Source organism: Dama dama, chromosome 32, assembly GCF_033118175.1.
Source record: "Dama dama isolate Ldn47 chromosome 32, ASM3311817v1, whole genome shotgun sequence".
NCBI lineage: Eukaryota > Metazoa > Chordata > Mammalia > Artiodactyla > Cervidae > Dama > Dama dama.
In genome coordinates, this window is record NC_083712.1 from 33,481,300 (window position 1) to 33,508,326 (window position 27,027).

Genomic DNA, 27,027 nt, shown 5'->3' on the forward strand with positions numbered 1-27,027 from the left:
AAAAATCATTAGTGAATCTTGCATTGCTATTATCTCATTTTTAAAATAGGTATTTCATTCCATTACAATATATGTGTGTGTGGAATCAGGAAGATAACAAAAGATGACTGACAGGAAATGTGATTATTGGCAGAAAGTATCTCTTGAACAAGCTTAGAACTCTCACTCTATTTATCCATGTGGTAGAAAATGTACCCTTTTGGCAGAAATGGGCGGATCAAGAGCTCCCCAAGTGTGATTTCAATGGTTACCAGGCTTAACCCAAGTTACTTTTTATTACGTGGTGGTGTTTTTTTTTTTTAATTAAAAAATATTTTTGGAACTCCTTAATGAATTCATTACAAAATTGCTTCTGTTTTATGTTTTGGCTTGTTGGCCGAGAGGCATGTGGGATTCTTATCTCCCTGACCAGGGACCGAACCTGTATCCTGTGCATTGGGAGGCAGTTTTCACCACCAGGGAAGTCCGTGTTACTTGGTGTTGAGTTAGAATCTCCCTGGTCCTGATAGGAGGTGGTCCTGGGTGTGGCATGGGAGAGGTCAGTGAAGACTGTGCCACAAAAAACATGGGCACCAGGGTCTTAACTTTCTTCTATACTAACTTGAGTTTTGAAGGGTATTTTCCACTACAATATTTTCCTTTGAACTTTTTATGTCACTTTCTGGGGGTAAAGAGTACTGTGGAACCTCACGAATCTTGGCTGCGGTGAGAAGAGAGGATGGGTTACCAGGGAAAAATAGGCGATCAAAGACTTTTCCATTTTGTTTGTTTTTGAAGTACCTGTTTCTTCATACATTCTGTTGTCTAAAAAATCAGGTATGGAAGTTTGACTTTTACGTACCTGGCAGTCTTACAAGAGAGAGGAGAATCATCATAAGCACCATTCTTTTAGCAGTGATTCATTAGATTAGTTTCTAAAGGATGTATGTGTACATATTTTGGGTTGCATTCTTAGTTTCACTATTAATTTGCTTAATAAGATTAAGTCTTTTTTTCCCACTGAAGACAGAGCAGAAGCAAACACTTGACTTGCTTTTGTTCTAGCTCGTAGACTTTAAATGAATGACTTTCATAGCTTAGATGTTGTGTGAAAAAGTCTTAGAATACAGTGATGGCATCATGAGAGGAGCAAAGAAACAAGAAGCTGCTGACTTTGCTGTGGAAGAGAAGTAAGAATTTCATGAGATGGAGGAGTTTACCAGCCTACCATTTATTTTACCAGAGGATAAAACCAGTGTCACTAGCAAAGAGATATATACCAGACTACGCTTTCCTGATGGGAGGAACAGTTCTCAATAGCAGAAAATAGAGTTGTTCTCAAGACATATGTTAGATCTCTCACAATCTATCAGAAATAAAAAAGGATAGCAGTATAGAGATGAGAGAGAGAAAAAAGATTGACTGTCAAAATGTTACATGCAAGGATGCATTGAATGTCACTATTAGAAGAGGTCTTCCTGTAATTACATTTCCCATCTATTTGGATTTGCTTGTCCTAAATTCTTTGCAGTTGTCAGTTTGGGAAATGTCTCCTATCAAGGTGTTTTTTTTTCCTACCTGTTAAATTTCAGCATGGCATCACTCACCAAAATTGGGTAGGGTTGTACTGAGAATATGTTCTACCTCAGCAAGCCCCATAGATCATTGCTGTTGGCAGATTTTCTCCTTATATTTCTACTATGAGAAAGCATCAGACACCAGCCTAGTAGTAGATGAGCCACTAGATCAATATTCCAAGATCTAGAGTGTTCTGATATTGGCTTGCATTATTTATCCCATTTAAAAAAGTGACAAAATCGTTCAACAAAGATGGAACGTAGATAGTTTCACTGAAGCTGTGAGTGTGATAAAGGTTATGGACAAAAGATTTCTGTCAGGTAACAATCTGGACTGGCTTAAGCATTTAGGTTTCCAAGGTTCTATATAAGAGCTGCTAGCTTATGATTTAGGACCTACGCACAAGAGAATTGAGGCTGGATTAATATAAAAATGTGGCTTGTAGTACTGGAGATGTGTTTTAGAGTAAACAATGACTTAATGCTTGTAATCTGTAAGAATGTGTTTTCGGTCAAATAACCTATGCATTTTCTCAAAGGAGGTAGGCTTGGGGAGAGAAAAAAGGGCAATAATTAAACTGAACATACAAACAAGGAAAAAATAATTTAACTCTTATGATGACTCATTTAGTTGGCAGCTTCAGGTAATGAGGTGCTCTGGATTAATTTTCCTGAGAGCAGAAACATATCCCTTTAAATGATTAAGCATTTTATCTTCATCAATCTTTGAAGAACATATTTCCAAGGTACATTATACATTCTCTTGTGTCAGTAATATTCTTGACTACTTACAGGACTAGAGATGTAGATTTTTTTCAAAGAGTTTAAAGAAATATTTGATCTTTGAAAATCATGTTAGAGCACTGGTCCCCAGTGTTTTTCTCTACAATATATGAGGTTAGGGTTTGATCATTGAGGTTCCTTCCATCTCTGATATTCTCTAAGTAAAGTGTCCTTGTGCAGGCTAAAATTTAAAGCAACAGTTAGGGAGTTTGGGGTCTCTGCTATATTTAAAAGGGATAATCAACAAAATTCTACTGTATAGCACATGGAACTCTGCTCAATGTTATGTGGCAGTCTGGATGGGAGGGAAGTTTGGGGGCAAATGAATATATGTATATGTATGGCTGAATCCCTTTGCTGTTCATCTGAAATTATTACAACGTTATTAATTGGCTTTACCCCAATAGAAAATAAAAAGTTAAAAATAAAAAAATAAAACTTTACTGCCCCCTCCAAATTTAAAACATAAGGATCACCAAAGGGGCTTATTTAAAATGCAGATTCTTAGGTATCACTCTTGGAGGTTCTGATTCAGTTGGTTTGGGTGAGTTAAGAAAACCTGTATCATAAATACGCACCCATGGCCATTCTGATGACCTCATTTTGAGAAACACTGATTGTCTTTCTGGCCTTGGATGACAGATGCCATAACCCTTGTTGGCCATCAGGGTACCACTGATGCCCTGCCCTCGGTGGTATGAGGTTGTGAGGGGCTGACCAGACCCAGAGAGGGGGCTGTACTTTGATAATCTGCTTATGATCCTACCCTCAGTATTAATTGTCACATCGTGAACATAGCTTCTGAGGGAAACCAGATCATCCAGCAGAAAATCAGGTGCCCTGCCTTAGTACATATGAGTCATTAAGTTTTTTTTTTTTACTTATTTTGTTTGGAGAATAATTACTTTACAATATTGTGATGGTTTTGCCGTGCATCAGCATGAATCAGCCAGAGGTATACATGTGTCCCCTCCATCCTGAACCCCCCTTTCACCTCCCTCCCCACCTCATCCCTCTAGGTTGTCCCAGGGCACCAGTTTTGGGTGACCTGCTTCATGCATCGAACTTGCTCTGGTCATCTGTTTTACATGTGGAAATGTACATGTTTTAGTGCTACTCTGAGCCATTCAGTTTTAACATCAGGCTGCGTAGGAGCACGAGGAGGATGTCCATTTTCTCCTGTAGTCACAAGAACATACATTAGCCATGGTCACCTTATTCCCTGTTGGGAGGTGTTTTATTCTTTGCTCACATTCCTTGTCATCCTAAGAGTCAAATTTCTGGAAGGGCGACACCAGGATAAGTGGCAGATGACTGTGTAAATATGCTAATATTTCTTGGTGAGATTTGGGGTTGGGCTGTCCACGACTTTTCTTCTTTGATTTTTAAACAGTTTTATTGAGGTATAATTCACATGCCATACAATTCACCCCTTTAAAGTATATACAATTCAATGATTTCCAGTCAAATCTGTGAATTTATAGAGTTGTATGCAACTATCACGAAATCTAATTTTTGAACATTTCCATCACTCCCTTGAATGAAACCTTGTGACTATTTGCAGTCACTCGTCTTCCTACCTCCAGACCCAGTCAACCGATATTTTACTTCTTACCTGTATGGATTTGCTATTTCTAGACATTTCATGTAAATGAGATCATACAGTGTGTGGTCTTTTGCATCTTACTCCTTTGAATTGGTGTGATGTTTTTGAGGTTAATCGTTGTAGCATGTATCATATTGCCAAAAAATATTCTGTTGTTTGGATATACTACATTTTATTTATCCATCCACCAGCAAATGGACATTTGGTTTGTTTCTGCTTTTTCACTCTTCTGCCTGATATGTGCATGCAGTTTTCATTTCACTCAGGTGGTTACCTCGGTGTACTTACCTGGGTCATATGATGAATCGATATTTCAAAGTGGCAGCTTCAAATTTTGCAGTTCTACCTACCAACAGTGCATGAGGGTTCCAATTTCTCCATTTCCTTGCCAAAACTTGTTGTGATTGGATACAAGTTCCTATATTGGTTATATGATTTCCAAATATTTTTTTCTGGTCCATGCATGTCTTTTCACTTTTTTTAATGGTGTCTTTTGAAATGCCTGATTTGTTTTATTTGAGTGAAGCCCAGCTTATTTTTTTTCCTTTTATCAATGTACTTTTGGTATCATGTCTAAGAAATCTATGCCTAACCGAATGTCTGTGTCTTCTTGATGCTGACCTAAAATCTTGTTGGCTTGGTTTAGGAGGAACTGACCAGTGACACCTTGTATTCAGATGAAAGATTTATATTCAGGTTTGTGGCCTGAAGCTACCCCTATGAAAGTTTGCCAGCAGTTATCCTAAAGTCTTAATGGTTGCCACAGCCATAATGGACTCATCCATCACTGTGCCGTAGCCATGTCCTTCTTAGCATCTTTTCCTCATCTTGGTCTCTTCCATCAGCAGATGAAGGACAGTGTTAGTCCTTGTCATTGCCTTGTTGTACTGTGAGGTAGCACTGTGCCCCCCTTTATTTTCATAGTCTTGGTTGCAGCACTCTTCCCTGAGGCCTACGGCTGTAGGGACACAGCCCTTATCTTTTTACGGGCTTTAGAGTGAGATATGAGAACAGTAACTCATTATCAGGCAGTAAAAAACAAAACAACACACACACACACACACACACACACACATATTAAAAAAAAAAAAACCCTAGTACCTTAGGGTTTTGTCATAAGAATATGCTGGTTGCAGCCTCTGTAGGCAGAGATCAGGCATCACTGAGCTGATAGACTTGATACTTCTCCCTAATCCTATTGTCTGTCCTTCTTTTTAAAACACTAAATGGTATGTTTCCTACTCCAGTTCTAGATTTTCCCCCCTGGGTTTAGAGTGGGGGAAATGTTGTCAAATTCCAGCATCAGGAATGCCTGATTTCCACTTGGATCTTTTGTCTCTTGAGCCTTTGAGGCATCTCTGGTTTGTAAACAACACTGGACATTAATAAATATCATAAACTTAAATATAATGCACATCTAGTAGCAGCTTGCATAAAATGTGTTAACCCCCAAAGAAGTCATAACACCTTACGATTGAAAAAGTGAGTTCTAATTGACCAAATGCTTTCACAAATACAGTCTCATTTGATCCTCACATCTCTGTGAGGAATTACTGCTCCTTTTTTATGGATATAGAAAACGACTTGTCAGAAGTCATTTACCCCAAATACAGGACTTCTAACACCAAATTTGATGCCTTTCATGTAGCATCAAGCTTCCTCTCCAAAGTAATAAAACTGAATTTTTGTAATTTTAAGAAAATTAGATATGCCATGTTATATTAGACCTGTGGCTAATCTACAAGCAGTCATTTACATTTTGAATGAAATCCATAGACAACAATATATTCACTTTTTAGGACTTGCTTGCTTCTCAAGCTTCTATTTCTTGCTGCAGTGGAAAGTGTTTTGTTCCCTGTTAAAAGAATTCTAGGCATTGGATTGTTGGTACATAAGATTTGTGGGGGTAGCCAGGATGGGGAGATCCTGAACATTGGAACATCCTTCTGCCACTAAATTTGTAATTTGCCTGGAGCTGCTTTGAATAGTTTGGGGCTATTTGAAATCCCAGGAAGACTCTTTGTCCACCCAGGGAGCAAAAAGGCCCAAGAAAATTTCCATGTGATTTTAGCCCCACCCACTTACTGGATGCTTCTGTCCTCTTTTTCTTAATTCCACATCAGCTTTCTTCACTTGGTTTTTCTCCTTTACCTAGGGCCGTTCTTACTGTGATCCCATCCTTTCTTTTTTTTTTTTTTTCATTTATTTTTATTAGTTGGAGGCTAATTACTTTACAATATTGTAGTGGGTTTTGTCATACATTGACATGAATCAGCCATGGAATTACATGTATTCCCCATCCCGATCCCCCCTCCCACCTCCCTCTGTACCTGATCCCTCTGGGTCTTCCCAGTGCACCAGGCCCAAGCACTTGTCTCATGCATCCCACCTGGGCTGGTGATCTGTTTCACCATAGGTAGTACACATGCTGTTCTTTTGAAATATCCCACCCTCACATTCTCAATGGATACAAAAACAAGACCCCTATATATGCTGTCTACAAGAGACCCACCTCAAAACAAGAGACACATACAGACTAAAAGTGAAGGGCTGGAAAAAAATATTTCACGCAAACGGAGACCAAAAGAAAGCAGGAGTCGCAATACTCATATCAGATAAAATAGACTTTCAAATAAAGGATGTGAAAAGAGACAAAGAAGGACACTATATAATGATCAAAGGATCAATCCAAGAAGAAGATATAACAATTATAAATATATATGCACCCAACATAGGAGCACCGCAATATGTACGGCAAACACTAACGAGTATGAAAGAGGAAATTAATAGTAACACAATAATAGTGGGAGACTTTAATACCCCACTCACAACTATGGATAGATCAACTAAACAGAAAATTAACAAGGAAACACAAACCTTAAATGACACAATGGACCAGCTAGACCTAATTGATATCTATAGGACATTTCACCCCAAAACAATCAACTTCACCTTTTTCTCAAGTGCACACGGAACATTCTCCAGAATAGATCACATCCTGGGCCATAAATCTGGTCTTGGAAAATTCAAAAAAATTGAAATCATTCCAGTCATCTTTTCTGACCACAGTGCAGTAAGATTAGATCTCAATTACAGGATCCCATCCTTTCTATTTCACCACCTGTGGCTTGGGACCATAGCTCTCAAAGTATGGGTCCTTGAGCAGAAATTTTTAATTTGTTAGAAATAGAAATTTGGGACCCATGGAATCTGCTCAGTCAGAAATTCCAGGGTATCAGGCCTAGCAGTCAGTCTTGAACACATCTCCCGGGTGATTCTGATGCATGCTCAAGTTTGAGAACCATTGTGCAGTAGTTCAGAGTAAGGATTCTGGAGTCAGTTGTCAGGTTTCAAATTTAGCTCTGTCATTTCACAGATACTGTTATTGTCACCTCCTTACTTGCATGATTTTGGGGGAAGTTATTTTCCTCTCTGAGCCTCTATTGTCTAGCTTGCAAACTTATGGAATAAAATGGGAATTATTTCTGAAGGAAGTTGTGAAGACTGAAAGTTACACACACACAGGGACTCAGGTGGTGTTTGGCACGTAGATAGCTTCCTTGAATGTCCTGGTTGGTATTGGCTCTGACCCTTGTCATTACCAGGACTATGCTAGATAAATAACTCTCCATCCCTTATTGCTGGCACTTGGCATTTCCGCTACTTATTTGTAAACCTGAATATTTGCTGTGTGTTCCATTTTTCGATATTATGAAAATGAGACTAGTTTTCCACTAAAATCCCAGGATGAGCCATTTTGAGATATTTGAGATTTTGCTTATTTCTTCCTTTTGTTTTCTACCACCAAGCCAGTTTCCTATCTGGGTCAGAATATCCCTTTTTGATAGTGATTTAATATTTCAAGCCTTTGTTTAAGAATGTTGTCTAAGGTCTGTCGGAAGTCGAAATAGACATTGTTTCCTGCCCCAATTTATTCACCACTTCAAAAAGTTTCAGGTGTTTCTATATCTATTTATAGATACAGAATCTACCTTTAAGTATAATATCAATATAGATATAGCTATCAGTATATTCTATAATTTTATTTATGATGCTTCTTCTATTAGGTTATTTTTGATTCAGTGTCTGAGTCTGTTCTTTATTAAAAATTCCATCAACATACCCTATACTTCCAATAAATCCACAAAGAATTTTATTTTATTGGATCTTCTCTAGAGCCTTTGTCGGAGCCAAATTTTGGCCTATTTGCATGATTCTACCTAAACTTTGACTACAAATTTGTAGTCATTTTCAAGATCATCCAGCATTCTGGTTGAATACCATTCCATCTTAGTGATGTATTTTACTTTTATTTGTCAGTTAGGCTGAGTACATCCTTTGCATTTTTCTTTCTTTAATTTAGCATATTTAGACTGCTTCATAACAAAATTTGTATCCTCGTCAGTAAAATATGTCAGAATTTTGATATATTCTCTTCTATGTCTTTTATTCATCCGTCTACTCATGTTTGTAAGTCAAACTGAATCTTGGTTGGTTTTCTACCAGTAATATATTGAAAGAAAAAAGCTGAACCACCAGAAAATCCTTTAAATTTTTTTTTTTTTTTTTAGCATTCCTATAACTGTTCAAAATGGTTTATAAATTTCATCTGCCTTACCAACCTTTAGGGCAGCATTTTTAAGGCTCTTGTGGTCAAGTTGGCAGGGCAAAGGATGCATACTTAGGCATACCTATTCTGTGTCCCACATACATACCCCTGGAAATAGGTTAGTGATTCTTAATTCACAGTGGCATGTTGAAAGACTCTGAAATATACTACATGAAGAATCTAGATTAACTTTTACCTATCCCCCTCCCCCAACACCTATCACCATTCTGTGAACTCAAGTTGGAAAAAATACCTCTGTGACCTTTGGTTGAGGAGTTTCCTTATTCTCTTTGGTCCATCTTTGTGTTTTTAGATATACTTCTCTTTTTGTCTTTGCCTGTTTATTTCATTTCTAGTTAGACTTGCTGGGTCTTTTTTTCTTTTGCCATCTAAATAATAATTTGAAAATTCTGTACTTGATGATATTGATAGTTCATTGTACTATATAGTAGGACTTTGTTATTTATTCATTCTATATCTGCTAACCCCAAACTCCCAGTCTATCCCTTTTGATTGAATTCTCAATTAAAACAATAAATTTAATCTCAGATGTGGAAAATGCATTCTATAAAATACCCATAATATAGAATCTGCAAACTATGATTGGAAGGTATAAATAGTCAGCAAGTGCATTATTTAATGGTAAAACATTGAAAATGTTCTACTTTTTAATATTGGAAACAAGATGAGACACTTTTAACCAACAAGACAAGATCATCCTTCTTTGTAGCATTATATAGAAAGTCTTAACTAATACAGGAAGAAAAAGAATTCTTAGCATGGGAGAGGAAGAAACTGCTAACACTAGTCATTGATGATATTTTGTCCCTGAAGAAAAAAAAAAACAAAAGAATCTATAGGTAAAGTATTAGAATGAACGTGGTTAGCAAGTGTGCTGCAAACAAAATGAATATGCAACATCAATTGCATTTCTATACTCTGCTACAACTATTTAGAAAAGGCAGTGAAATGCCATTTATAGTATTATCATAAATATAAAGTTCCTAAGAATAACTCTAAGGAAAATAGGCAACACCTAAATAGAGAAAATTATAAAACAAAGACACATAAAGCCTAAAGGAATGGAGAAATAAATCATATTTTTAAATAGAAAATTTCAATCTACAAAGATGTTATTCTCCCCAAATTGTTTTAGGGATTTTATGAAACTGAAATAAAATCCCTTCACTTCCCTCCCCGGCCATGAAACATGCAAGCTGATTCTTAACAGCAAATGAAAGAGTGAACGGGGATTTTTGACCTACTAGCTTTTAAAATTATAAAACTGTACCAACTAGGACTTGCGTGGTGGGTCAGACAGTAAAGAATCTACCTGCAATGCCGGAGACCCAGGTTCCATCCCTGGGTTGGGAAGATCCCCTGGAGAAGGAAAATGGCAACCCACTCCAGTGTTCTTACCCAGAGAATCCCATGGACAAGGGAGCCTGGTGGAGTTGCAGAGGGTCACACACAACTAAGTGACTAACGCTTTCACCTTCACCAACTAAGACATCATGGTACTGAACAGAAATACATGATTAGAAGAGAACAGAGAACCCAGGAGCAAGGCATTTGTGATACAGAATATATAATTATGTATGTATTGATGTCAATGTTTAAGTTCTATTCTCTTAGCAGATTTCAGTTATCCAGTGCAGTGTTATCAACTTAGAGCCTCAGAACTTATTCATCCTATAGTTAAGAGTTTGTAGACTTTATTTTTTAGAGCAGATCTATATGTTCACAACCAACTGAGTGAAAGGTACAGAGTTTTCCCATGTACCCGCTGTTCCCACATATGTGTAGCCTTCCCCATAATCAGCTACTCACCGGAGAAGTATATTTGCTACAGTTGATGACTCTCCATTTACTCTTCATTGTCACCCAAAGTCCATAGTTTACATTGGGATTCATGCTTGGTGTTTTATATTCTGTGGGTTTTGACTGATGACATTATCTACCATTATGATATTACTTAGGTGGAGTCAAAATGTAGCCTTTTCAGATTGGCCTCTTTGACTTAGCAATAAGCATTTAAAATTCTTACATATCCTTTCATAACTTGATGGCTTATTTCTTTTTAGTACTGAGTAATTTTCAGTTATTTGAATGTACCAGTTTGTTTATCCATTTGTCTCCTGAAGGGCGTCTTGTGGTATTCAAGTTTTGGCAGTTATGAATAAATCTGCTATGAAATGTCTATGTCCAGGTTTTTTATGTGAACATAACTCTTCAACTCCTTTGTGTTAATACCATGGTGTGTGATTATTAGATCATATAGTAAGAATGTGTATAGTTATTTATAAGAAATTGCTAAACCCTTTTCCACAGTGGCTGTACCATTTTGCATTCCCATCAGCAATGAGTGAGAGTTCCTATTCGTATTTTTGCTAGTATTTGGTGGTGTTAGTGTTTGGATTTTCATTTTTCTAATAGGTAGGACCATTGTTTTTAATGGAGGCAGGGGAAAAAGGAAGTAACTCATATGTTCATTAGTAGAGTGATCTTAAAAATTGAGAATTGCATATATGATGAAATGGCATAAAACAAATATTATCCCACAACCAGCTTGCTGGTTTTGATACTGCAATATAGTTAGGACTTAACCACTGGAGGAAACTGGGTGACCTCTCGTTACTTTTTTGCGACTTCCTTTTTACCTATACTGTTTTCAAAATTAAAAATTAAAAAACAATTTGAGTTCCTTCCTTGTAGATGAAATGCTATCCAGTCATGAAAGCAATGAATTGCTGATTAAAAACCAGAGGGCTACATTTCAAAAACATCATGTTGAGTAAAAAAGCAATTTGCCTAAGAGAGATAACAGTATAAAGCTCAGAAGACACAACCTAAAAGGATGTATTGCTTAGAGATACAACTATGAGAAAAATATCAAGTAAAGCAAGTGAATGATAAGACACAAAATTGAAGATAGTGTTTACCTGAAAAGACTAGCCGAGGGTATGTGAGCAAGAAAAGTGACTCCGGTGTCCTCCAAGGTGACTGTATGTTCTTCTCCATAAATTTTTACACTTGATCTTAGCCAAAAGGCCAAGAAGTGATCCCTTAAATTTTTATTAATCACTATTTTATAACAGCTCTTAAGAAGTCTTAATGTATGAACCTGATCTTTAGCATCTAATAATTACCTTTATTGACAAGAGTAAAACTAAGTGAAAGTTGAATAAAATTCATCAACGTTAAACATGCTTGATTCAGCATATAACTATAGAGCATCTAAGAGAAGAGTGGTTTCTAGTTTAAGTTCTGGTCTGACTGTAGTCTTTGGGTTAGTTGGTTTTGGTCTGTGGTTTGTGAAGGGCAGTCCATGGACTAGTAGCATCAGTACCACTTGGATATTTGTTAGAAATGTAAATTTTTAGACCTGTTGGGGAGGAGCCTAGCAATCTCTTTTTTAACACAAACCCTCCAGAACACTCCGATATACACAGACTTTTGAGAGTCACCAGGAAGTTCATCCTTCTCATTCATAAAATTAGAAGGAAACTAGGTCTGTTTTTTCCCTAAGTGTGGTATATGAATATATTACTGCTCAAGGTGCAAGAGGTTTTTAAGTGATAGACACATCACCCTTTAAAATTTCATTTATTTGAATGCTTGTTGTGCTGTGCTGTGCTTACTTGCTCAGTCACGTCCAGCTCTTTGCGACCCCATGGACTGTAGCCCGCCTAGCTCTTCTGTCTATGGGGATTCTCCAGGCAAGAATACTGGAGTGGGTTGTCATGCCCTCCTCCAGGGGGTCTTCCCAACCCAAGGATCGAACCCAGGTCTCCCTCATCCAGATGGTAAAGAATCCGCCTGCAGCAACCAGGGAAACCCAAGAATACTGGAGTGGGTAGCCTCTCCCTTCTCCAGGGGATCTTCCTAACTCAGGAATTGAACCAGGGTCTCCTGCATTGCAGGTGGATTCTTTACCAGCTGAGCTACCAGGGAAGCCCTATAGTACAAATAGCTTACCAAACCTATAACTTCACTGATACTGCGTCATATATTTCTAAGGTAAAAACAAAACAAAAAAGGGAGAGGAATCAACTTAAACTTAATGTAAATACATAAATAGTAAAGGAAAATAGTAAGATAATATGAAAATATCCCCAAATTCTTAGACTTCTTAGATATTAAAGTTTCAGTAATCCTGAAGAGGATGAATCTTGAAAATATTTTTCATTCTAAAATTATGAGACTTCAATGCTTGCTTTTCTTACAGATCTGTGTCCTCAGTTTTGCTTTTAAAAATTCAAGCTAATACGTTACAAATTTAGTTCACACAGCTTGTGTTGGGAGAGGAGTGGTCCATTAATGTGCTTTTGTATTGGGGGATGCTATCTGAGATTGGAAATTTAACCATGGATGATGGGAAGTGTGGGTAATGCACATGCAAATCACCAAAATTAAACATATTAAGGAGAAATCTGTTTTGAAAACACAATTTAATTTTAGAAGCACTTTCTTCCTTTCACTACTTGTAGTATTTATAGTGGAATAGGCAGATGGTTTTATATAAGGAAATGAGATTTGGGGACAGTAAGAGACATATTTTGATAATTAGGGGTTTAGACTTTGAAAAGTCTACACAAGTTATAAATAGCTCCAACATGACTGGCTTTTTTAACTGGCACTTTAAATAGCTTTTGAGATATAGTTTACATAGAGTATGCCCACTTAAGGGCTTCCTAGGTGACGCTAGTGGTAAAGAATCCATCCGCCAATGCAGGAGACATAAGAGATGTGGGTTCAATTCCTGGGTCTGAAAGACCCCCTGGAGAGAGCATGGCAACCCACTCCAGTATTCTTGCCTGGAGAATCCCATGAACAGAGGAGCCTGGGGGCTGCAGCTCATAAGAGTCACAAAGAGGTGGATATGACTGAAGTGACTTAGCACGCATGCACGTACCCACTGAAAGTGTCCAGTTCAGAGGTTGTATCTGTCCACAGAGCTCTGTAGCCAACACCATGCACTCTTCTAGAATATTTTATTACCCTCCCCCCCGTAAGCAATTTTATATCTACTAGCAGCTATTCTCCACCCACTTTGTGCTCTCATCCCTAGGAACCACCTATCTACATCTTGTGCCTCTGGATCTGCTTATTCTAGACATTTCCTATAAACAGAATCACAGGATATGTGGCCTTTTTGGACTGTCTTCCCTAACTTGCTGTTTTCAGGATTCATCAGCATTATAGCATGTATCAGTACTCACTTCCTTTTTTATTGCTGCATAGTATTCCATTCCATTCCATTGATATACCTAGTTTTATGTATCCGTTCATCACCTGATGGACATTTGGATTGTTTCTACTTCTTGGCTTTTATGAATAATGCTACATGTATGAACTTGCAGGTACAAGTTTGCATGTGAAAGTATGTTTTAATTTCTCTTCATTTATGCCTGGGAGTAGAATTGCTAGATCACATAACTATGTTGAAAATTTTAAGGAACTGACTGGATCTAAAAACTATTCTTATTCAAAGTAAAATTATAATTTTGTTTAAAACTTAAAATACATTTTTCTTCTAACTTTTAATAAGGTACCAATTTAGTTTGTCAGTGGTTTCATACAAAATACCTCTTTAAAATGATGTTTGGTGAAAATCATCATTAAAATACATTTTTTTGAAAGCAGCAGCTTACAAACTGTTATTCTACATCACAATTTATCATCATTTATCAAAATTGTCACATCTTCTGTGACATGTTTTTTTCTCTGCGTATTTTATTGCTGCCTGTGTCATTTAGCATTTAGGGAGAAAATCCTGAGCTGATTGAATTCATAGATTTTTCTTGGTTGACTTTTACAAATAAATTATATGTTGTTAAACTGATGGTAGTTTTTCTTATGAAGTTCTTATTTTAGCAATAATGACATCTCAAAACTAAAAACATAACATTTTGGATTCTAGCTGCATCTAACACATGATATTTTGCAGTGCTGTCCTATTTGTTAATATTTTGAAGTTTTAAGGAAGAGATACTTTTGTGTAGTAAGATTTTATGTTGAGTAACTTGTTAATATATGACTTTGTCTTACTTTGTACTAATGTTTTCCTAAAGACTCATGTACTAAATTAGCTATCTTTAGAGTTCTTTTTAGGAAAGGTGTTCTAGATATTTCTATTTATATATACTTAGGAAATGAGGTTTTTAGTACCTTATTGTTAGAAAGGAATATTTCTGGAAAAATAAGAGATGCAACTAAATACAATGAGTAACTGAAGTAACACAGAAGTGATGGTATAGAAAAAAGATGTTCCTCAGGGAAGAGAAAGTGAAAATAATTGTTAGACTTGAATGGATAAGATTTATTTACTGACAATGCTAAGCCTTTCATTGCTCCATTAAGGAAAAACAAAAAGAATAGTAAGGCAGCATGAGACATTCAGTGTTCTTGTAAGTAAGGCAAAAAATATCCTTAATCTCTGAATATATGAATATATGATTCTATACATAGATCAACTAAAATCATCCTTGGTTGTATTTCTAGTAGGGATAAATTGGTCTATGCATAACATTGTGGAGTAACGGATGTTCGTAGTTGAAGACTTGAACAGTTTGGGTCATTTGGGAAATAGACAGGGTTTGGTGTATAGTATATTTGTTAAGCATGTGCCCTTGCGAACAGCATAGTGGGAAGGAGGCAAAGGCGTCAAGATTGGGCAGAGGCTTAAGTCATATCTCCTTGGCCAACCTTCAAAAACAGGTTTGTTGATGGCTTGGATGTGAGGTATGACAGAAAGGGTGTCAAGGATGCTTTCAAGGATTTCAACCTGACTAACTAGAAGGATGAAGTTGCCATCAACTTCATCCTATGGGAAGAGGTTTGGTGGAGAAGATCTGGAGTTAGTTGGGCATGTTAAATATTTGAGATTCTGTAAGACGTCTAGTGGCAGAGGATGGGTGAGGGATTCCATGTGTGAATCTGGAGTTCAGGAAAGAGGTCTGTAGTGTATGTGAATTCGGGAGTCATCAGCGTAAGATAGATGCTAGCTAGACCAGGAGACTATAGTCGAGACCACCAAGTGAACAGATGTCGACTGACTTGAGGATGAGACAGGGCTGAGTCCTGGACCACTCCAGTGCTACAGATTGGGGCAGATATGCGAAACCAGAAAAGGAGACTAAGATGGAGCCCCTGGACCCAGCATCATTCTTAACGGCAGTGGGTAATAGATGTTTACTTAGTGGATAAATAATGTTTGTTTGAGGGAGGTAAAGTAGCATAAGACAATGGTGAGTAAATTAAAAGCGAAGAATAGGATCAGTTGTTACCTAACTCATCAGTGGATGGTTGGGGAATGAGTCTTGGAAATTAGAGTAAAAATAGATTTGTTCTTTCTATGTATAAAATAAGCACCATTTCTTTTAATAAACTATTTTTAATGCAATTATTGTTTAATCTTTATAGTACCTAATGTGCTGGTGTGGTGAATTCTTCAATAAACTGTGTAAAAATGTCTCATGTGTAGAGATGAATCCAATTCTTCAGATAGATTATTTCTGTTTCTGGATATGCTTTAAAGTAGCAATTTAAGTAGCTGAAACTCATTTAGAAATTACCCCATAGTTGTATCTATATTCTTCATATTAAAGCACAGAAGAATTTCTAAAATCAACCTCATAGAACTCATTGATTTTCATTTATGTGATTTAGCTTCTGTATTTTTGATAATTTATCAAGATTATCATGACCATGGGTGTTCCTCATGGTTATAGTTTGTGTTAAAGGTGATTTGGAAAGTGTATAGAGCATATATCTTGCTGGACTATAGAAGACACGTTTTCCACAAGGATTTTATGTTCTGGGTGAAGAAGTTAAAACATTTATGGAAATACACATGAATAATTCTTTTGGGAAAATATACAGTTACGTCATTGAAATGAGTCCTGTATTATTCTGAGAGGGAAATTTATTAAAGAATAAACTGAAAAAGTGGAGAAAGAAATGGCAACCCACTCCAGTATTCTTGCCTAGAAAATTCCATGGACAGAGGACCCTGGTGGGCTACAGAAGACCTCCGTGGAGTCTCAAAGAGTTGAGCGACTAACACAACACAGACTGAAAAAATAGAAATACCTATGACCTTGAATTTTGACAGAGTGAATGAAGAATACAAAAATTAAGCTCACAAACTCAGAGAAACATGAAGTTTCTCTGAACAAATAGCTACTGTCCTTGAATAGTCGTTCATAATCTTTTAGAGTGAATTAAGCTTTGGATTTTTGGATATAGCCATTCTGACTGTGAGGTGACATCTCACTCTAGTTTTGATTTGCATTTCTCTAATAATTAGAGATGCTGCATATCTTTTCATGTGCCTCTTGGCCATCTGTATGTCCTCTTTGGAGAAATGTCTATTTAGGTCTTCTGCCCATTTTTTGATTGGGTTGTTTATTTGGATGATATTAAGCCACATGAGCTGTTTGTAAATTTTGAAGACTAATCCCTTGTTGGTTGTATTGGACCTGATCTGTCAGTGAGAAGGGGATGGGGAGGCATGTGAGCTCTTCAAGACAGTTAAGTCTCAGGTGACTGAGGCAAGTGGTGATGCTATGTCAGGAGTTGGAACGTGAATAGGTGCCAACAGTTTAACAATGCTCATCTCTAACTTTAAGCCTTTTCTGGAGCCTCAGTTTTTTATGAGAGTTTGAGCTTCCCTCAAGATACAACCTACATTGGACAGTTACCCAAATCGACTATAAATTTAATCTCAGGAAAGTTGTGTGAACTGGATTACTGCTGCTGCTTTTCAGAAAGGCCGGAGCTGAACTAGAGGACAAATCTGGTGGTGACCCCTGTTGGTGTTCCAAGTCACAGTTCCCTGCGTGTTCCTTTCTGTTGTTCAGGGACCCCGTTGTCATGGCTCCCGTTACTGACTTGTGAGTATGTGTGTGTGATGAGGATATCCTTCACGTGTAAATTCTGTTCTCTTTGGGCCTTGGATGGAGATTGTAAACACAGAAATCCTAGAGTTTGTCCCAAACTATTCTGAGAGCAAACACAAGGCATATTAAAATTTACATTTTCAATTAAAGCATTGGGAAACCATTTACAATGAGGGTGCAGAAGTTGATGCTGTTGTTTATTGTGTTACATGCTGGTTATAGACCCTCATTTTACAGTTATTTCTTTGAAATGCAGTAAAAATAGAATGCCTAGCACCATAGCAACCCCTATGAAATGAGGCATATGCTGTTTCTAAGACTCACAGTATGTTTTTCTGATATTGTTTGCTCATAAACATGTTTATTGTAGGTGCTGTCTGAGGCAGGGGCTGTTTTCCTATGGAAATCCTTTCTTGAACATACTGGTTGCTGGTCCCTTTTGAAGAACGCAACTTTTTTTTCCCGCTACCTTAGCAAATTTGATACTTTCATTATAGATAACATAGTCAGTAGTTGATTGGTGATATGTGTCTTGGTGACTTAAAGCTGTTCTGAGTTACTGTGGTTTCAGAGTCCATGAGAACTTGACTCTGCATTTTGAGGTGGGAGGGAGGTGAGGTGTAGTGAAAGAGAAATTCCATGCACAGCCGTGATGCCTTCATCATAAAATCATCTCTCTCGCTCTCAAAATCACTGGGTGTACCAGAAACAGTATGAGATGTGAAGTCTGACCTGGGGTTACGTTTTGATTTTGCCATTAAACGCTTTATGACTCTGCGCTCTACACTTCCATGAGTCTAGAGGAATGTTACATTACTAAATTAAAGCAAATTTATGAGATCCTTTTGATGGAGTTGAATGGAATATCTGCTGAGTGGCCCAATATGCATTCAGGCCTTCAGAGGAGAAGACTTATAAGTGGTAAAGAGGAGGCTGCTTTGGGAGAAGGAAGCGGAGATTAAATGGCAAATTTGGGAATACCTTTTATGTAGAAGGAAGGCTTTGGAGGAGGCAATCATTGTGTAAACCTGAACTTGTGATATAGCAGTGTCCATTTTTGGTAGAGGAGGTCTCTGTCGGGTCTTTATGACTGAGTGTATGTGAAAATAATGACTCAGAGCCAGTGGACCCTGTGGCAATTGCTGCACCTAACGCAAGTCTTTCTCGTTCAGGCTCTCAGACCAGGGGGCTGCAGTTATCTTTTAAAAGATTCTAAAGGAGATGCAGTTTTTGAGGCAAAGTCCAGTGTGTCTCCCTTTACCTGGCTAAGCAATAAAGCTCTCCTCTTCTACTTCACGCAAACAACAGCAAAATAATAAAAAGATACTAGACGTCACTAGCCTGTGGCTCTTAAAGTGAAAGAGTCCCAATTTGTTGAGGAAATGCTTTCAGGGCATGATTGCCCCCCATGTTTTTGACGTCACTCTTTTCATTTTTATTGGAGTATAACAGTCTTGTGTTAGTTTCTGCAGCACAGCGACGTGAATCAGCTGTATGCATACATCTACGCTCTCCCTCTTGGACATCCTTCCCCCGGCCCATCCCACCCCTCCAGGTCATCACAGAGCTAGCTGAGTTCTCTGTGCTATAGAGCAGCTTCCCACTAGCCGTCTGTTTTACCCACGGGAATGTATATATGTCAATCCCAATCTCCCAATTCGTTCCCACCCTCCCCTGGCCCCCATGTCCACATGTCTGCCCTCTATGTTGGTGTCTGTATTCCTTCCCTGCAAAACAAGTTCATCTTTACCATTTTTCTAGATTCCACATATATAAGTGATAGTACATGACATTTGTTTTTCTCTTTCCAAATTACTTCACTCTGTGTGACAGCCTCTAGGTTTATCCACACTTCTACAAATGACATAGTTTTGTTCCTTTTTATGTCTGAGTAATATTCCATTGTATATATACCACATGATCTTTTATTTCACTTGTTATTTGGAGAAAAGTATATGGAAGTTGAGGTTTGGAAAATCACTTTGAAGAGTTTCTTAAGAATACCCTTATTTAGACAGTTTGTGTGTCAGTTCAGTCGCTTAGTCGTGTCTAACTCTGCAACCCCATGGACTGCAGCCTGTCAGGCTTCCCTGTCCGTCACCAACTCCTGGAGCTTGCTTAAACTCATGTCCATTGAGTCAGTGATGCCATCCAACCATCTCATCCTCTGTCGTCCCCTTCTCCTGCCTTCAGTCTTTCCCAGAATCAGGATCTTTTCTAATGTGTCAGTTCTTTGCATCAGATGGCGAAAATATTGGAGCTTCAATTTTAGCATCTGTCCTTCAAGTGAATATTCAGGACTTATTTCCTTTGGAGTTGACTGGTTTGATCTTCTTGCAGTCCAAGGGACTCTCAAGAGTCTTCTCCAACACCATAGTTCCAAAGCATCAATTCTTCAGCGCTCACCTTTCTTTTTGGTCCAACTCTCATATCCATATGTAACTACTGGAAAAACCATAGCTTTGCCTAGACGAACTTTTCTTGGCAAATTAATGTCTCTGCTTTTTAATATGCTCCCTAGGTTAGTCATAGCTTTTCTTCCAAAGAGCCAGCATGTTTTAATTTCAGGCCGAAGTCACCATCTGCAGTGATTTTGGAGCCCAAGAAAATAAAGTCTCTCACTGCTGTGAAAAGAAAGTTTTCTTATAAACCATTTGATTTTTTTATATTTCAAATATTTTATTTTCCTTACATATAGAGGTAGATTTTATATTTTGAGGCTCTTGTTATTAAGCAATAACCAGTAAATCTGAATAAGTTGCTCTTATTTAGGAAGAATGATGTAGTGATGAACTATTGGAAAATATAAAACAAAGCATTGTGGAATTGGAAGGGACAAATTACTTGATTTTATAGACAGTTTATCTAATTATTCAGCCCCTCACTGTAAAAGGGCTGAAATATTAATTGCCTGATACTTGGGGTGAAAGAAGAATAGAAATGGTATGTCTTGGATGCAAAGAACACCCATTGTCTCATTTAAATCTAACACCCATTCTATAAACTGGGTTTTATTTCCCCTCTTTTACAGCTGAGCAAAGTTGCATTCCTGTAGATCTGTGATCAGATCATGGTTATTAAATAAATGAGTCAACTTAGACCTAAAGAGATGTGTGGTCCAAGGTCTTCAGCCAGATAGTGGCAGAACTGACACTAAAGCTGGTCTTGACTCAAGCTCAGGATTTCTTCCTTTGTACCACTCTGCACAGGCAAATAATCATATGTGCTATGGTAGACAGAAGAATGCACAGTTTCATATACCCCATACTTGCCAATATGAAAGTCATTTCTCACAATACAGATAATTTAATAGCTGTAATCAGGGCTCCTAGCATACTCAGGTTTAATTCCCATCACTAGTTATAGATGTATTCAATTATCCAGCAAGATGGACTTTGAGCTGTGGATTTAGTGTATTAAGTAATAGGATCCAAATCTAAGTTTTCTCTGGTGAACTGTCGACTGTGAAGTAAATTTAAGGCCATTCATCCAAAATGTAAGGTGTCCTGAAGTAGGTGTATATTTCATCTTGTCTAATGGGTGAGTTGTGTGGGAGATTTTTCGTTCCAAGTTGAGTCATTGGAGACCAGTGCTTTTATAACTGTGTTTGAAACCCTGCAACTGGTGAGCCTTTGGTAGTTGAGATTTCTTTCTCAAAAAACAAAAAGAAAACTCAACAACAAAAAATAACAACCATGTATTAGAATTTTGTAGTCTAGTTGTGTGTGGGTTACATATCTTAATTAATAAGGCTCTAATGACAGTCTTGGGATTTTATAAAAAATGTCAGTAATAGCTAAAAGTGAACATTTATGATCCTTTCCAGTGATCCCATAATCAATTCCAAGTCAGTTTACACTCTCTGCCTTCTATCCTTCAACTCTGAACCATATGGAAATACTTTTTCCCCCACTAACTCTTGTTGATAGGGAATTACTTTGAGTGAGAGGGTCCCTTTCTTTTGGATTCTTTGGGGTCAGCAAAGCAGAGGAGTTAGTTTTGGAGGGTTCCCCTTCTATGCATCGTATACTTTCAGTCCTTGGCAACATCTGAAGTCCCCAAAAATGGGACTCCAAACATCTCTAGACTGAAAAAATGGTCTGGGACTCCAAGTCTTCCAGGATTTTTAGAAGACATCTGACATATTAACAATATCTTCTGTAATTTGTATGCACTCTGAAAAAGAGCCAAAATATATCTAATAGAGAAATACAGGACATGTCTATTTCTTAAAAGTGAACCTTAATTCCATGTCTCTCCACTCTTCCACTGGTCTACCCAATAATTAGGATTTTAAGACTTTCATATGGCTAGCGTTGCTTCTGGTGCAGAAAGGAGATATAACCCAAAATATTGCATATGTTGACACTACCCCTGAAGTGCTCTGGATTTAAATATTCATCAGACAAAATTAAACTCTACCAAATGAATGCTAAGAGAAACCAACTTCATCCTGAGTTCCTGTCCAGAGTCTGTTGTATAAAAAGGTACATGTGTTTATAATTCCTACCCCTAATAGTCCTTTGCTTCTATGTAGGAGTGTTTCTTTCCCAAACACTTAAATATCTGTTTGATTTTACCCTTGCATCTGTCTTATGAGGCAGACAAACTCAAGTCGACACACAGCTTTTCTCATGACAAGGACCAATTGTGATTTATGGCCATTTACACAATGTCAGTGATGAGAAGCAAGGTACATTTTTAGCCAACATATATCCTTTCACTTGGTAATAAAGAACATGGTAAAAAGCTGTATCCAGATCAAAAAGAGAATACTTATACCATGCTTACCACCATTCTCTTCTCAGTGAAGAACCCTTAGGTTCACTTCCTATAATGTTCACCTAATGTGTTACTCTGCTCAAATCATCTTAACAGCTATTTCTTGGGCACCTACCTCCGGCAAGTATTATGCTGGCTGAAGTGAAAGTTTTTGGAGAAGCCAGATATTTCGAATTGAGAAATAAAAAAAAAAAAAAGTGATGTTCGTATGGCTCTTTGTTACTTTAGCCTAGTAGAAACTATTATAACGCAACTAAAGAAGAAAGGTAGATTCAGAAACATTTATTTTTAACATGAGTATAAACTTTTTATCAGAAATTCCTAACAACCATGATTATAACATATTAAAATTAAAAGCCTGATTTTTGGCTTTCAGGACCAAGGATAAAAGATTTGTGGACATAGATTCTGTGAAAGCACAGACTCCTGCTAAATGCCGAGTGCCGTGTAGTGTTCTGAATAATTTTCTTAAATGTGGAAGAACCAGGACCCACTGTAACTACTTGTGGTATTTTATAACTTGTAGTGTGTGACCGATACATAACTTAATATTGTTGACAAGGATGCTTGTTGCTTATTTTGTACATTTGCAAGCATTTCTTTGTTCCTCATGATACTCCTTGAATTGATAGTTGACTGCAGTGGGGTACTGCGTTAATAAGATTGCTTTCTCTGTGATCAGAGTTCTCAAGATAAGTCAAGATCTAATCAGAATGCTTCATTAAGTTCATTTTTTCCCAGAGCTTTTTGTAAGCCAGCTTAATACTTGTTCATGAAAGTCACTGGTCCAGACATAGTCACATAATTACGCCTCCATGCAGGAATATCTGGGAAATGTAGTTTTCTTTAGGCTTAGTAGTAGTACTGTTAGGCACTCAGTCGTGTCAGACTCTTTGTGACCCCATGGACTGTAGCCCACCAGGCTCCTCTGTCCATGGGATTCTCCAGGCAAGAGTACTGGAGTGGGTTGCCATTTCCTTCTCCAGGGGATCTTCCCTACCTAGGGATTGAACCCGGGGTTCCCACATTGCACCTGGGTCTCCCACATTGCAGGCAGATTCTTTACCACTGTGTCACCTGGGAAGCCCCTTTTTAGCCTTGCTTCAGAATAAAAATCAGAGTTCTGACACTAAGAAAAAGGCCACTGCTTAGCTGTCCCATTTTTTTTCTACCTCTCATTTCTTCCCAATACTTAGATGGATGATCTGGCTGTATTCCTTTTCTCTCTCTCTCTTTTTTGTCTTTTCAAAAAAAAATTTTTTTTAATTAGAATAATCATTTCAGATATCTTCATAGTGTTGGGAGAGTGTGTAATTTCCTTGGTTCTGTCCTGCACAACAAAGGTTTGGAACAGTGGATCAGTGTTTCAGCTCTGTTACAGCTCAGAGTTGTATTCAGTAAATGAAGGATAGTACACTCTTGAGGTGTGAGGGTGGACCGACCCTAAAGGAGAGGCCCCAGTCTGTCCTGGCTCCCTCTTTTTATACGTCTGTCTTCTCCTCACTGAGCCTGACCAATGCAAATTAGGACTAGCCAGCAAGGGGGTGTCTTTGTTTCACCTGAGGTTCTCACTCTGGTCCTAAGATTTTTCCTTTGTTTCGTTTTCCCGGGCTCCTCTCTTTCTTTGTCTCTCTTTTAGCCACTGCCATTTTGGACTCCTTTTTCCTATTCTAACAAAATAACATTCCCCCCTCCAGAAATGGGAGGCCCAATTTTTAAAATTTAATTTTTCTCTTTTGATTCCTTTTCTTGACCTCTGTGTGACATGCTTGTATATTTCATGCCTTAGTCTTTCAACTGGAGAGGAAGATCCTTCATCTTATGCAGCTTTCAACTCCATGAACTATGTAGGCGTATGCTTGAAGCAAAATAAGAAAAGGGTGTTTCTTGCTTTCTATCTTCTTAAAAAAATGTCAGGGTTTAATGATCCATTTTAGTTACTGGTGCAAATTGATTCATGTAGAACATAAAATTCCTAGAGGAAAAAGGACCCTTGGACTGAAGACATGGGTCCATTGAGAGTGGTAGGCCTGGTTTGCAAATAAAAATTGTGGCTGCGACCAAAACAAGGAGATGCAGATGCCATGAAAGCAAATAATGGCCATTTCTGGAAGGTTTATTTGACTTTTTAGAAATAGGATACCAAAAGTTTCCCGGTTCTCTGCTTTCAGTCTTCCCACTAAACATATCATCTAGATTGTCCTAAAGTTGACATGCATGGTTCTTTTAATTTCAGATCTCTTCAGAGAAGGAGGTCCCATGCAGGCACTGTCAGAGATGGTTGTTTATGAACTACCCATGTGTCTTCAGAAAAGAGGGCTTCTGATTTGTCTCTAAGAAAATGATTTGCAGCATGTAGTAGGAATGAGGTGGGTGAGGCCTTCAATTTCCGTTCAGTTATGTGTGTTTTGGAGGCAGCTTGAACTCTCTGAAAGTGAAAGTCGCTCAGTCGTGTCTGACTCTTTGTGACCCCATGGACTATACAGTTCATGGAATTCTCCGGGCCAGAATCCTGGAGTGGGTAGCCATTCCCTTCTCCAGGGGATCTTCCCAACCCAGGGATCAAACCCACGTCTCCCACATTGCAGGCAAATTCTTTACCAGCTGAGCTACAAGGGAAGCCCTGATACCCAAGGATGGAGATCCTGATTTCAGCATCTGGGTGGTATTCATGGAAGACATCTGGTTGAATAAGTTAGGGAGGATGCTCATGTGAATAAACCCCATTTTATGCCCCAGTGTCTGGGCAGCCTGCAGTACCAAGTTCTGACCTGGGATTAGGATGCCTTGTGTGGGGCTAGTGGACCTGCAGCTCTTAAATCTTTATCCACGATGGTTGTTTTCTGTTTGCTTCTGAGTAGCTGTTTCTTTGGCTTTCTGATGGCATGGATACCCAGAATAATTATAAACCCCTAGATATAGAAGTATTTATCTTGATTATAATGTAGCCTCATTTCAAAACAAATGAGAGGCCTAGACACCTAGGTGTCTAGTAGCAAAACTGGTGTTAGACCCTTGGATCAGTGTTATCCATCTAGTGGTGTTTTTGTGTGCACTGAATTTCTTGGAGAAAATGAGACTGAATGTGGTGTTTTTTTAATTGATTTTTATTGTATATAATTGCTTTATAGTGTTACTTTCTTCTCTACAGCAAAGTGGATCAGCCATTAAATATAGGTATACATATGTCTCCTCTTTTCTTTGGATTTCCTGGATTTTCTATGTTCTCCTTTGCTCTTGACACTTAACAGACCTGAAATCTACTCATTTATGTGTCAAATTTTAGATCAGCAAGAGGCGCATTGATTATGGAAATAACTGAGGAGGTAGTCTGTGTGGTAGTTTTATGTAAGCAAGGCAAGAGAGATGGGTTATTGTGGGTTGGGAGGTGGTTGCTCGTTCAAATCACATTTCTGCAGCATGTGACTGGACTTGGGACTCTTCTGTAACTTATTAATAGATTACTTTTCTGTAACTTGTCAGGAGCTGCTGAACCTACAGTGGTGTGAATCAGCAACAAAAAAGTGTTGTTAGTCATGGGGACTCAGGTCATTCCCATTGTGTAGACTTGATCTATTTACATCTTCAACTTTTTTCCCCTTAGTTTTACTGAGAGATAATTGACATCCAGCACTGTACTGGCTTCCCTGGTGGCTCAGATGGTAAAGAATCTGCCCACAATGCAGGAGACTTGAGTTCAGTCCCTGGGTTTGGAATATCCCCTGGAGAAGGGAATGGCAACTCACTCCTGTATTCTTGCCTGGAGAATCCCATGGATAGAGGAGCCTGGCAGGCTGCAGTCCATGGGATCCCAAAGAGATGGAGACGACTGAGCGACTAACATTTCACTTTCACTATAAGGTATACAGATTACTAACTTACATACATCATGAAATGATCATCACAGTGAGTTTAGTGACTATCCATCATCTCATATAGATATAAAAGTAAAGAAAAGACATAGAAATTTTTTTTCACATCTTCTATTTTATCCTTTATGTACAGGCTCATCATATGGGATGATGATAGCCTATTTAATCGTGTATTATACTTGTTTAGTTGTTGTAATTACATGTAAAATAGTTATATGTGGGCTCTCCTGGTGGCTAAGAGCCTACCAGTGTAGGAGACACAGGAGATATGGGTTCGATCCCTGGGTTGGGAAGATCTGCTGGAGAAGGAAATGGCAACCCACTCCAGTATTATTGCCTGGAAAATTTCATGGATGGGGAGCCTGGCCAGATATAGTCCATGGGGTTACAAAGGGATGGATATGACTGAGCATGCACACACACACAATTACATACAATACAATCAGTCAAGAGACTGTCCTTCCTCTGTCTCTGAGATGTGGGTGACCATAGGAGGCCACTCTGATATTTCTTACTTTGGTCATGGCCCTGTTTCCAAATCAGTCTAATAAAATTATTCTTCTCTTTATTTCTTATGAAGTTATTTACATAAAGTTTTATAAATATATAATTCAAACTTTATTCTTTAATGGCAGTGTAGTTTTTATTGACCAGAAAAAGTTATATGAATACTAGATTTTTGCAGGAAATCCATAACATGCAGACATGAAGTTCATATGGGACCTCTGCCTTTGGTGAGCCCTCAGGAAGGTGCAGTGAGGATGGAGAGGCGGATAAGAGAAGGGATGAGGATGCTTCGTTGAGGAAAGTGAACAAGGGGGCCAGATGGGTTTGTTTCATGACAAGAGTGTGATTTAAGCACTTAGATTTAGTTTCTTTTGAAAACATTTCTTTTCACCATCTCCCTATCCTGATA

General features: G+C 38.0%; 1 protein-coding gene across 1 annotated transcript in view; it reads left to right on the forward strand.

Annotated features, from left to right (window-relative positions):
• Nucleotides 1–27,027, forward strand: part of NRG1 (neuregulin 1) — a 1,115,683-nt gene that overhangs the window by 32,704 nt on the left and 1,055,952 nt on the right. The window lies entirely within an intron of this gene.